The sequence below is a fragment of the Carassius auratus genome, chromosome 9 (assembly GCF_003368295.1).
Source record: "Carassius auratus strain Wakin chromosome 9, ASM336829v1, whole genome shotgun sequence".
In the NCBI taxonomy this organism is placed as follows: Eukaryota; Metazoa; Chordata; class Actinopteri; order Cypriniformes; family Cyprinidae; genus Carassius; species Carassius auratus.
In genome coordinates this window covers 19,932,169-19,939,620 of record NC_039251.1, presented here as the reverse complement: position 1 = coordinate 19,939,620, position 7,452 = coordinate 19,932,169, and the positions used below count along the sequence as shown (strand labels likewise).

The following is a 7,452-nucleotide window of genomic DNA, read 5'->3' as shown; positions in this document are numbered from 1 at the left end:
TGATAAAAAAAATCTATTAAATGCATTCAAAAGAGATTTCTATCTAAATATAAAATTAAAATCAATTCATTTTGAACATGCTAAAACTGATCCAACTAATTGCATTACGAAAATGTAGGTTCTGCCTGTCTGTGCAAAACTCTCCGCCACAATGCTAGGGTGTTCTGGGTGGTTGCCAGGGCTTTGGTCGTGGTTGCTAAGGATGTTCTGACTGGCTTGTAGCATGTTGCTATGCAGTTGCTAAGGTGTTCTAAGTGGTTGCTAGGTGGTTACTTACTGACCCAACACGAGAGACCACCTCAAAGACACACTCCATCAAAGAGCCTCTATTCAGTGTGAATCTAAGGGCTTTTTTTCCACCCGTTTTTTAGTCCGCCAGGTGAAAATCGTAAATCTGATCACTTCTACAGAGTACAACTCTGCTGAACAAGCCACTCAATTTGAGGCATCACTTAAATGCCCAACCATAAAAATGAGGAATAATAACAGGAACTGTTGCCTATACCGAGCACCACTAAATGCCAATTGTGGTCACCATGACCTACAGTATCAGTAGCAATAGTATCATTTACTAGTGTTTTGGACAACACATACACTCACTTTAGCAAGGGTCTAAACTGCATTAAGAGCATTAAATAACCTCATCTCTGGCAGAATAGCCTTGAGTAACAGTGCCTGCCTCACAGTTTAAGGCTAAGTGACCAACATTTGCACTGTGTAGAGTCACACACATCAGAACACAGTTACCATATCAGAGTACACACACATACACATACACACACACACACACATTGGGTATCCTACCTCCACCCACAATCACACACACACACACACACACACAAATGCACATCGACCTCCACACCACCCTCTCTCTGCGAACAAATGCCTTAGCTGTCAGTTGCAGCCAGGTCTGCCGTAATTGAAAAGAACAGCCACGGGCCAGCCCACAGACAAGGTGCACCAAGCCAGGAGCCCGTCACTGACAGCCAGCCATCAATACCAATGACTGTTCCTTGAGGAGCAGATGACATCCACGACACCACCCATGCAACACCCCCGCGCACACATACAAACGCTTGTCTCCCGCCCCCTCGTTGTCCTTCCTCCGCAACTTGAGTCTCTGATTCCTACCCCAGTTTGTCACCACAGCTACTCCACTCACTGGGAAGCCTGTCATCGCTTCTGAGATGCACGTGCCATCGGCAAACGCATGCATACACGCTCGCACTCACTTACGCTCATGCATGCATGCCAAACGAGGGGGATCAAACTTTTTCGAGAGTGGAACAGTGGCTGCTTAGAGACCTCTGACTCCCTTCCCTCGCACACACTTTTCTCAGATTGTGTCAATATTTAACCCAGGAAAAAACAAACATTTTGCCTCTTTAAAAAACTAAATCTTACTAAACAATCCTACACATACTTTGTGAACTCTGTTGAGACACTTCAAACCACTTTATGGAAGATTCTATTGTGTATAGCACTTAATTTAGATTGAAAACTGAAGAAAAAAAAACTATGCCATCATGCTTTTATTTCATATCTTTAGCCACCTGCATTGTGCAATTGTTATAGAAGGCTGGACAGCATCAGACTTGTCATTTTGCGTAAGACTACAGTGACAGCTGAACAAGATGCGCAGAGCAGAGACAAACAAGCAAGACAGAGGCATTCAAAGAAGAAAATGAAAAAGAACAGTGAGAAAATAAGAAAGAATAAAAAATACACAGACCTGACCAGGAGCTGAAGAGCGACAGAAACTGTCTTCCTTATACAGTCCTCTCTTTCTGTCTCTCTGTGTGTGTGTATATGTGTGTGTCTGTGTGTGTGACTCCCTCCCCTCTCAGCTCCTCTCAGCTGCTCAGGGCAGTTCTCAGGAAATGAATGGGAGCTCACAGAGAACTGTTGTACTTGCAAATGACTTACCACGGTCACATGATCCGCTAAATGTAGGGTGGGCCGGTGGGTGGAGGCTTCATAAGCAAGAGAAGACAATATACTCTAAGCTTTAACAGCATGCATCGAATTACACGGGGCCCCTCGTGGGAGGTTTCCGACATGTCTCTGAGCCCAGGCAGCGGAGAAACGCTAGAGTACCTCCCCATTTAAAGGGGAAGAGAGAAAAAGAGAGAGAGATGGGGAGACGGAGGGAGAGAGAAGAGAGTAGGTATATTTCCTCACAAAAAGTGCCCTACTTTATATAAGTTTGAATCTGACAATTAAAAAAAAGTTAAAAGAGGAAAGAATTTAAACATTTTTGTTAATTAAATACATTTAAGTAAATAATTTATAATATAAATGTAACTGTAATACAGTCTTAAATTTAAAGCCTAAGCCTTCAAGTTTTCTTTTTGGCAATTAAGAGCAAAAATTTGATGTACTGTAATATTTATCCCAAATTGAAAACATATCAAAATTTGAGTTTATTATCCTACATTAATTATCTGTAGACATTTAACACACTGTACAAAGAAGTACTGTGAAACATTTTGTGTCTGTATTAAGTGGTTTCAGTAAGAAAGCGTCTGCTGTGAACGTAAATATAAAAATATAAATGCCATCCACACGCAGCTCTTAACTGGCTCAATTTCTATTAGTCATCACACACTGTTCTCCTTTATATTACGGATGCATCTCTGCTGAAATTCAACAGAAGCCATTTATTTCTGTGCATGCAGGCATGATGCATGCAGTAATGTTGTGATAAAGCTCAACCAAGGTTTTTGAAGTGGCAGCTACAGTTTTCAAGATACAGATTCGCTCTTCTGGGAATCCTAATTAATGTATAGGAAACGCAGCTAATTTGTATCTCTGATAGACTTTGTGCTCTGCACACACACACATGCTGATGGTGTGGATAGTGATTTAAAGAATACTGTCCATCTCAGACTTACTTAACCCAATCCCACCTTATTTATGTTGCATTATCATTGCAAGAAAAGCAAGTATTTCAAATTAATTGCATGCAATGGAGTTTTAAATGTTGGACCCAGTTGTTCACAATTAAACACTGTGCAGAGACATCCTTAATAGGTGTAACACATAAGATATTTTTGCACTTGAGACATGCAGATATATCTCTCCTATCTAAAAAGTAACATAATATTGATTTCCGCAAAGGAGAACCCATGTTCACTGTGGGATAATTATACAACATGTCAATACAAGATCATTATTATGAAATAACACGGAAGAAAACAAAGACTTTTATTCTTGTGTCTGACAAAATGGCCATTGAAATACCGCTCTGCTGATGCTTTTAATGCTGATTATCGCTGATGCTTCTTTATGAAATGCTATACCACCCAGCTGCAACCTCTGACGAGTGGCACAATTCCCAGCTATAATGACATCTTGAGGAAGCAGTCCCACTCTGCCCACATACCCAGCCCAGCCTGGCACACAAAGGGTCCTGGCATGTCTTGTAAAGGGCTGAACTGGAATCAGGCGTTCCAGTGGGAGGGTGAGCCATGTATGGAGCTCTGCCAGGGAACATGGCCCCATCTTAGCTCCCCTGCAAAGAGGAGAGAGAGAAAGGAAGACAGAAAAAGAGTGAACACCCTTGATTACAGCTGTGGCACGGAAAGGACCCAAGGCGATTAGGTGGGCTCTAGTGTCCATGTTTACCACAGTTAACTACACAGCAGACAAACAGTTGGTGTAAGGTGATAAGATTAACCAAACCCATGTAAGCCAATATATACACATTTACACTTCAACCATGAATTACATGCTAACAAAGATCTGCCTGGTCCAAAGTATAGACGTGACTGTCATCGCTCCAGCAATCCTAATCTATTTCAGCATTAGAAAGTGGATGTCTACAGGGTCCATTTTAAAGTGATAGCTTGTCATTATATTCATTCTCAAACCTGAATGACTTTCTCTCTTGTTTGAAACACATCTAGTGTGACGTTTAGCACACTATCCAAGCTGCTCTTTTCTATACAATAGACCTGAATGGTAAACACAGCTGTCCCTGGTCCACATGGTTTTACACATTAAATAATAGGATTAAAATGTCATGAGATATTTTGTTTTGTATTTTCGGAAATCTTTTAACATCTAGACAGCTGTAACTGTGACAGTTTGGTAAGAAAAGCTCACAAATTGATCATAACAATGAGCGCGTTTACATGCACATTCTTAAGCCGATTATGCTTAATAAGCCAAAACACACTTGGTCATGTAAACGCAGTAACCCGTTTTCTTTTATCGGAGTAAAGTCATAAACGGGCATAAGCATGAACTGGTCGCAACAGGTAGTTCGCACAGCATGTAAACGCAATAACCTGCTTTCTGTCGGCTTATTGAAGTGCGCATGTGTGATATGTGACAGGAACGCTTTGTTGGTGCAGATTTAAGCACATCTAGGCCGAGCAAATGTCTTGCAGTAAAGAAAGAACGAAATGTATCACAAAACATTTTTCATGACTCAGAAAATTATCAAAATGTGTTCTCATTTCGTCCAGCAGAAGAAGAAGTGGTTCAGTCACAATGCTGCATTTTTAACTTCATGAGAGGATAATATACGAGCTGTAAATTTCCAAATTAAATGTTGCAAGTTGACATGTTGCAAGCTTAATCTAACATCACAACTGACAAATGAGTGGAATACTCTGAGTCAGATACATAAAATGATTTTATTTTGAAATAACCTGATTTATTAATGAGGTCATGTATACGCAGCTTACTTGCTTTGTCAGGTTACTGATGTGCATGTAAATGGGGAAAACTGGTTATTTTAAGCTGATATTTGTGAATGATCAGTTTACAGGTGTGCATGGAAATGTGCTCAATAACTCCAATGACCTAGTGTGAAGAAGGCAATGGTGGGCCATCAATAAACAAAGTACTTAGCGATCTACGGCAGAGCATGGAAGCTGGGAAATGTGTTGATGGCGCATTAGCCATACAGCTTTCCCGGCTACATGAGAGACCCGGTCACTGTGCAATAAATGTGTCTCCTGCTGGGTAACTCACCACTGTCTGTGAGCCTGCCCTGCGCGTTCTGCACAGAACAAGAAAAGGGATCAAATTTGACTGCAATATAAATATCACGACATTATTTGCACATCCTTTACAGCTGTAATTGAGAATTGTCCCTATGATAATAGATTTGTATATATATTATTCCATTTCAAATTAAATCAATCACAAAGATATACAAATTGTAATTAAACTGTATGTCTGGATTAGAAATCAGATTACACAGAGGTAGGTTCAGCTCGTACAGTAAATTCAGAAGCTAATTGAAAATGATTTTCCTGAAAGCGTATTATTTTCTTTGAATTGTAATACGATCAAACTCCAATGATGTATGGACATGGATCTTTCCCAGTTTTATAGTCTGAATCCACTTACAAACAAGTAGCATATTATCAAACCTATAAAAAAGGGTAACACTTTATAATAACTGCACACTATTAATCATTAATTAAGCATTAGTAAACAGATAATTCATAATTTATAAAGCATTAATAGACATTAATAAGCTGTTTATATATACAGATATAAATGCTTTATTCTTGATTTAAAAGCATATCTATAATGTATTTAATAATTGTATTTTCATACTTTATTCATGATCAATTTATCATTTCTCAATGAAGTAAAGCATTATTTACAAACCAGTTATTTAGGAGTTGCCAGTGATTCATAAGATCACAAGAAATGTAGTAAATTCAGGTAGTTATAAAGCATTTAGTAGTGGTCAGTTAACTATTTATGTGAGCTCATCTAAAGTGAGTCTAGTTATGCCTTGTAAAGCATTTATAAAGGATATTTAAAGGCTCAGTTATCTTCTAAACAAAAAATGGAAACAAACACAACACAGTGATACAGAACATATAAATATTAACAGCCTTTAAATCTCACTTGTAAAAGCTTTACAAGGCATAAATAGTCCTCACTTTAGATGAGCTCACAAAAATAGTAACAACAACTACATATGTTTTATAACTACCTGAATTAACCCTGAATTACAGTAGAAATACATGTTAATAAACCATTTATTAACACTATAAGTAACTATTACTATATGTCTGAATAAAAAGATGTATGAATGCACATTTAAATAATTTATTAATCATTTACTTACAATTTCTAAGTGACCTTATGAACCACTGACAACTCCTTAATAACTGGTGTGTAAATAATGCTATACTTAATTTAGAAATGATAAATTGATCATTAATAAAGTATGAAAAAACAATTATTAAACACATTATAGATATGCTTTTAAATCAGGTATAAAGCATTTATATCTGTATTTATAAACTGCTTATAAATGTTTATTTATGCTTTATAAATGATTAATTAACTGTTTCCTAATGCTTAACTAATGATTTATAGCATGCAGTTATTATAAAGTGTTACCTAAAAAGTAATGAAAATCAAATATATAAGAAAATTGCTAATTGTACTGCACCATAATACCATAATATCAAGAAATTATTTTCATTCATATGAGATGAAAATCCTAAATTAATCATGAGAAAACTAGCAAAATTATATTTTAATGGAAGAATCAAAGTATCTGTTACGTGTTCAACATAAGAGGAAGTTAACTGAGAATAAGCAGTTTCTAGTTTAATACAAATCAAAGAATCTGGTTTGCTTTAGTTATTAAAACAATATGGGAATTTTGTGGGTGAGGTCATGCTCAGAGGTCCACATATCAAGTCATCCAGAAGATCTGAGAAAGACAAGTCTGTTGTGGAAGGGTGTTCCTCCATGTTGTCTGGTCACTTCATTTGTATAGGCTCTGATCTCTTAAGTGTGATGAACGGTTTGCTACAATTCTGGGAGGAACTTTGTGATTCCCCAATGGCATGCCAATTCAACTCAAATTTAGTCTCAAATGTTTGAACATTCCTCTTTTTAGGCTCTATAAGACAAATACATACACATACGTTTGAATGATTTTGAAATAGATGAGGCCAGCATGAATATTAGTATTGCTCACTGTTTGGGTTATGGATCTTTTTTTAAATAAAGTGAATAATGCAAATTTAAATGATGCTTTAAATTATGTGGTGTTTAAACGAAAGAGGTGCAGCTTCTTTTCAAAGTGATTAGATTGATTTTAGCCTGTCAGAAGATTATCCAAGCGAGAAATCCTGCATACTTACACTGAAGGGGGAGCTGAGCCATATCTAAGGACCAGAAAATCACAGAGACTTGTGCCTTTTTTGACTTGGTCCAGTTAGCAGCCTCCCAGCACAGCCTAGTAACCACTCATGACACCTTAGCAACTGCATAGCAATGGCCTGGCAACCACTCACAACACCCAGACATTAATTTCTTTCAAATGTTATGGAAGGTTTACTGTGAAAGTTCCACCCATTTTCAAAAGCCAAAAAAGGACCACAGAGCACAGAAGAACTGGAAAAACAAGAACAGGGACTTGAGGTCAATGGTTTTATTTCTTTAACTAGTATAAAGACGCAT

At 37.6% G+C, this 7,452-nt stretch overlaps 1 long non-coding RNA gene across 1 annotated transcript; it reads right to left on the bottom strand.

The window, feature by feature from the left end:
- Window positions 1-3,190: 3,190 nt before the first annotated feature.
- LOC113109362 (uncharacterized) lies at window positions 3,191-7,218 on the bottom strand. The gene is made up of 2 exons (XR_003292943.1): window positions 7,134-7,218; window positions 3,191-3,514 (listed from the first exon to the last, which is right to left on the bottom strand). It is a non-coding gene; the product is annotated as an uncharacterized LOC113109362 (long non-coding RNA).
- Window positions 7,219-7,452: the final 234 nt, after the last annotated feature.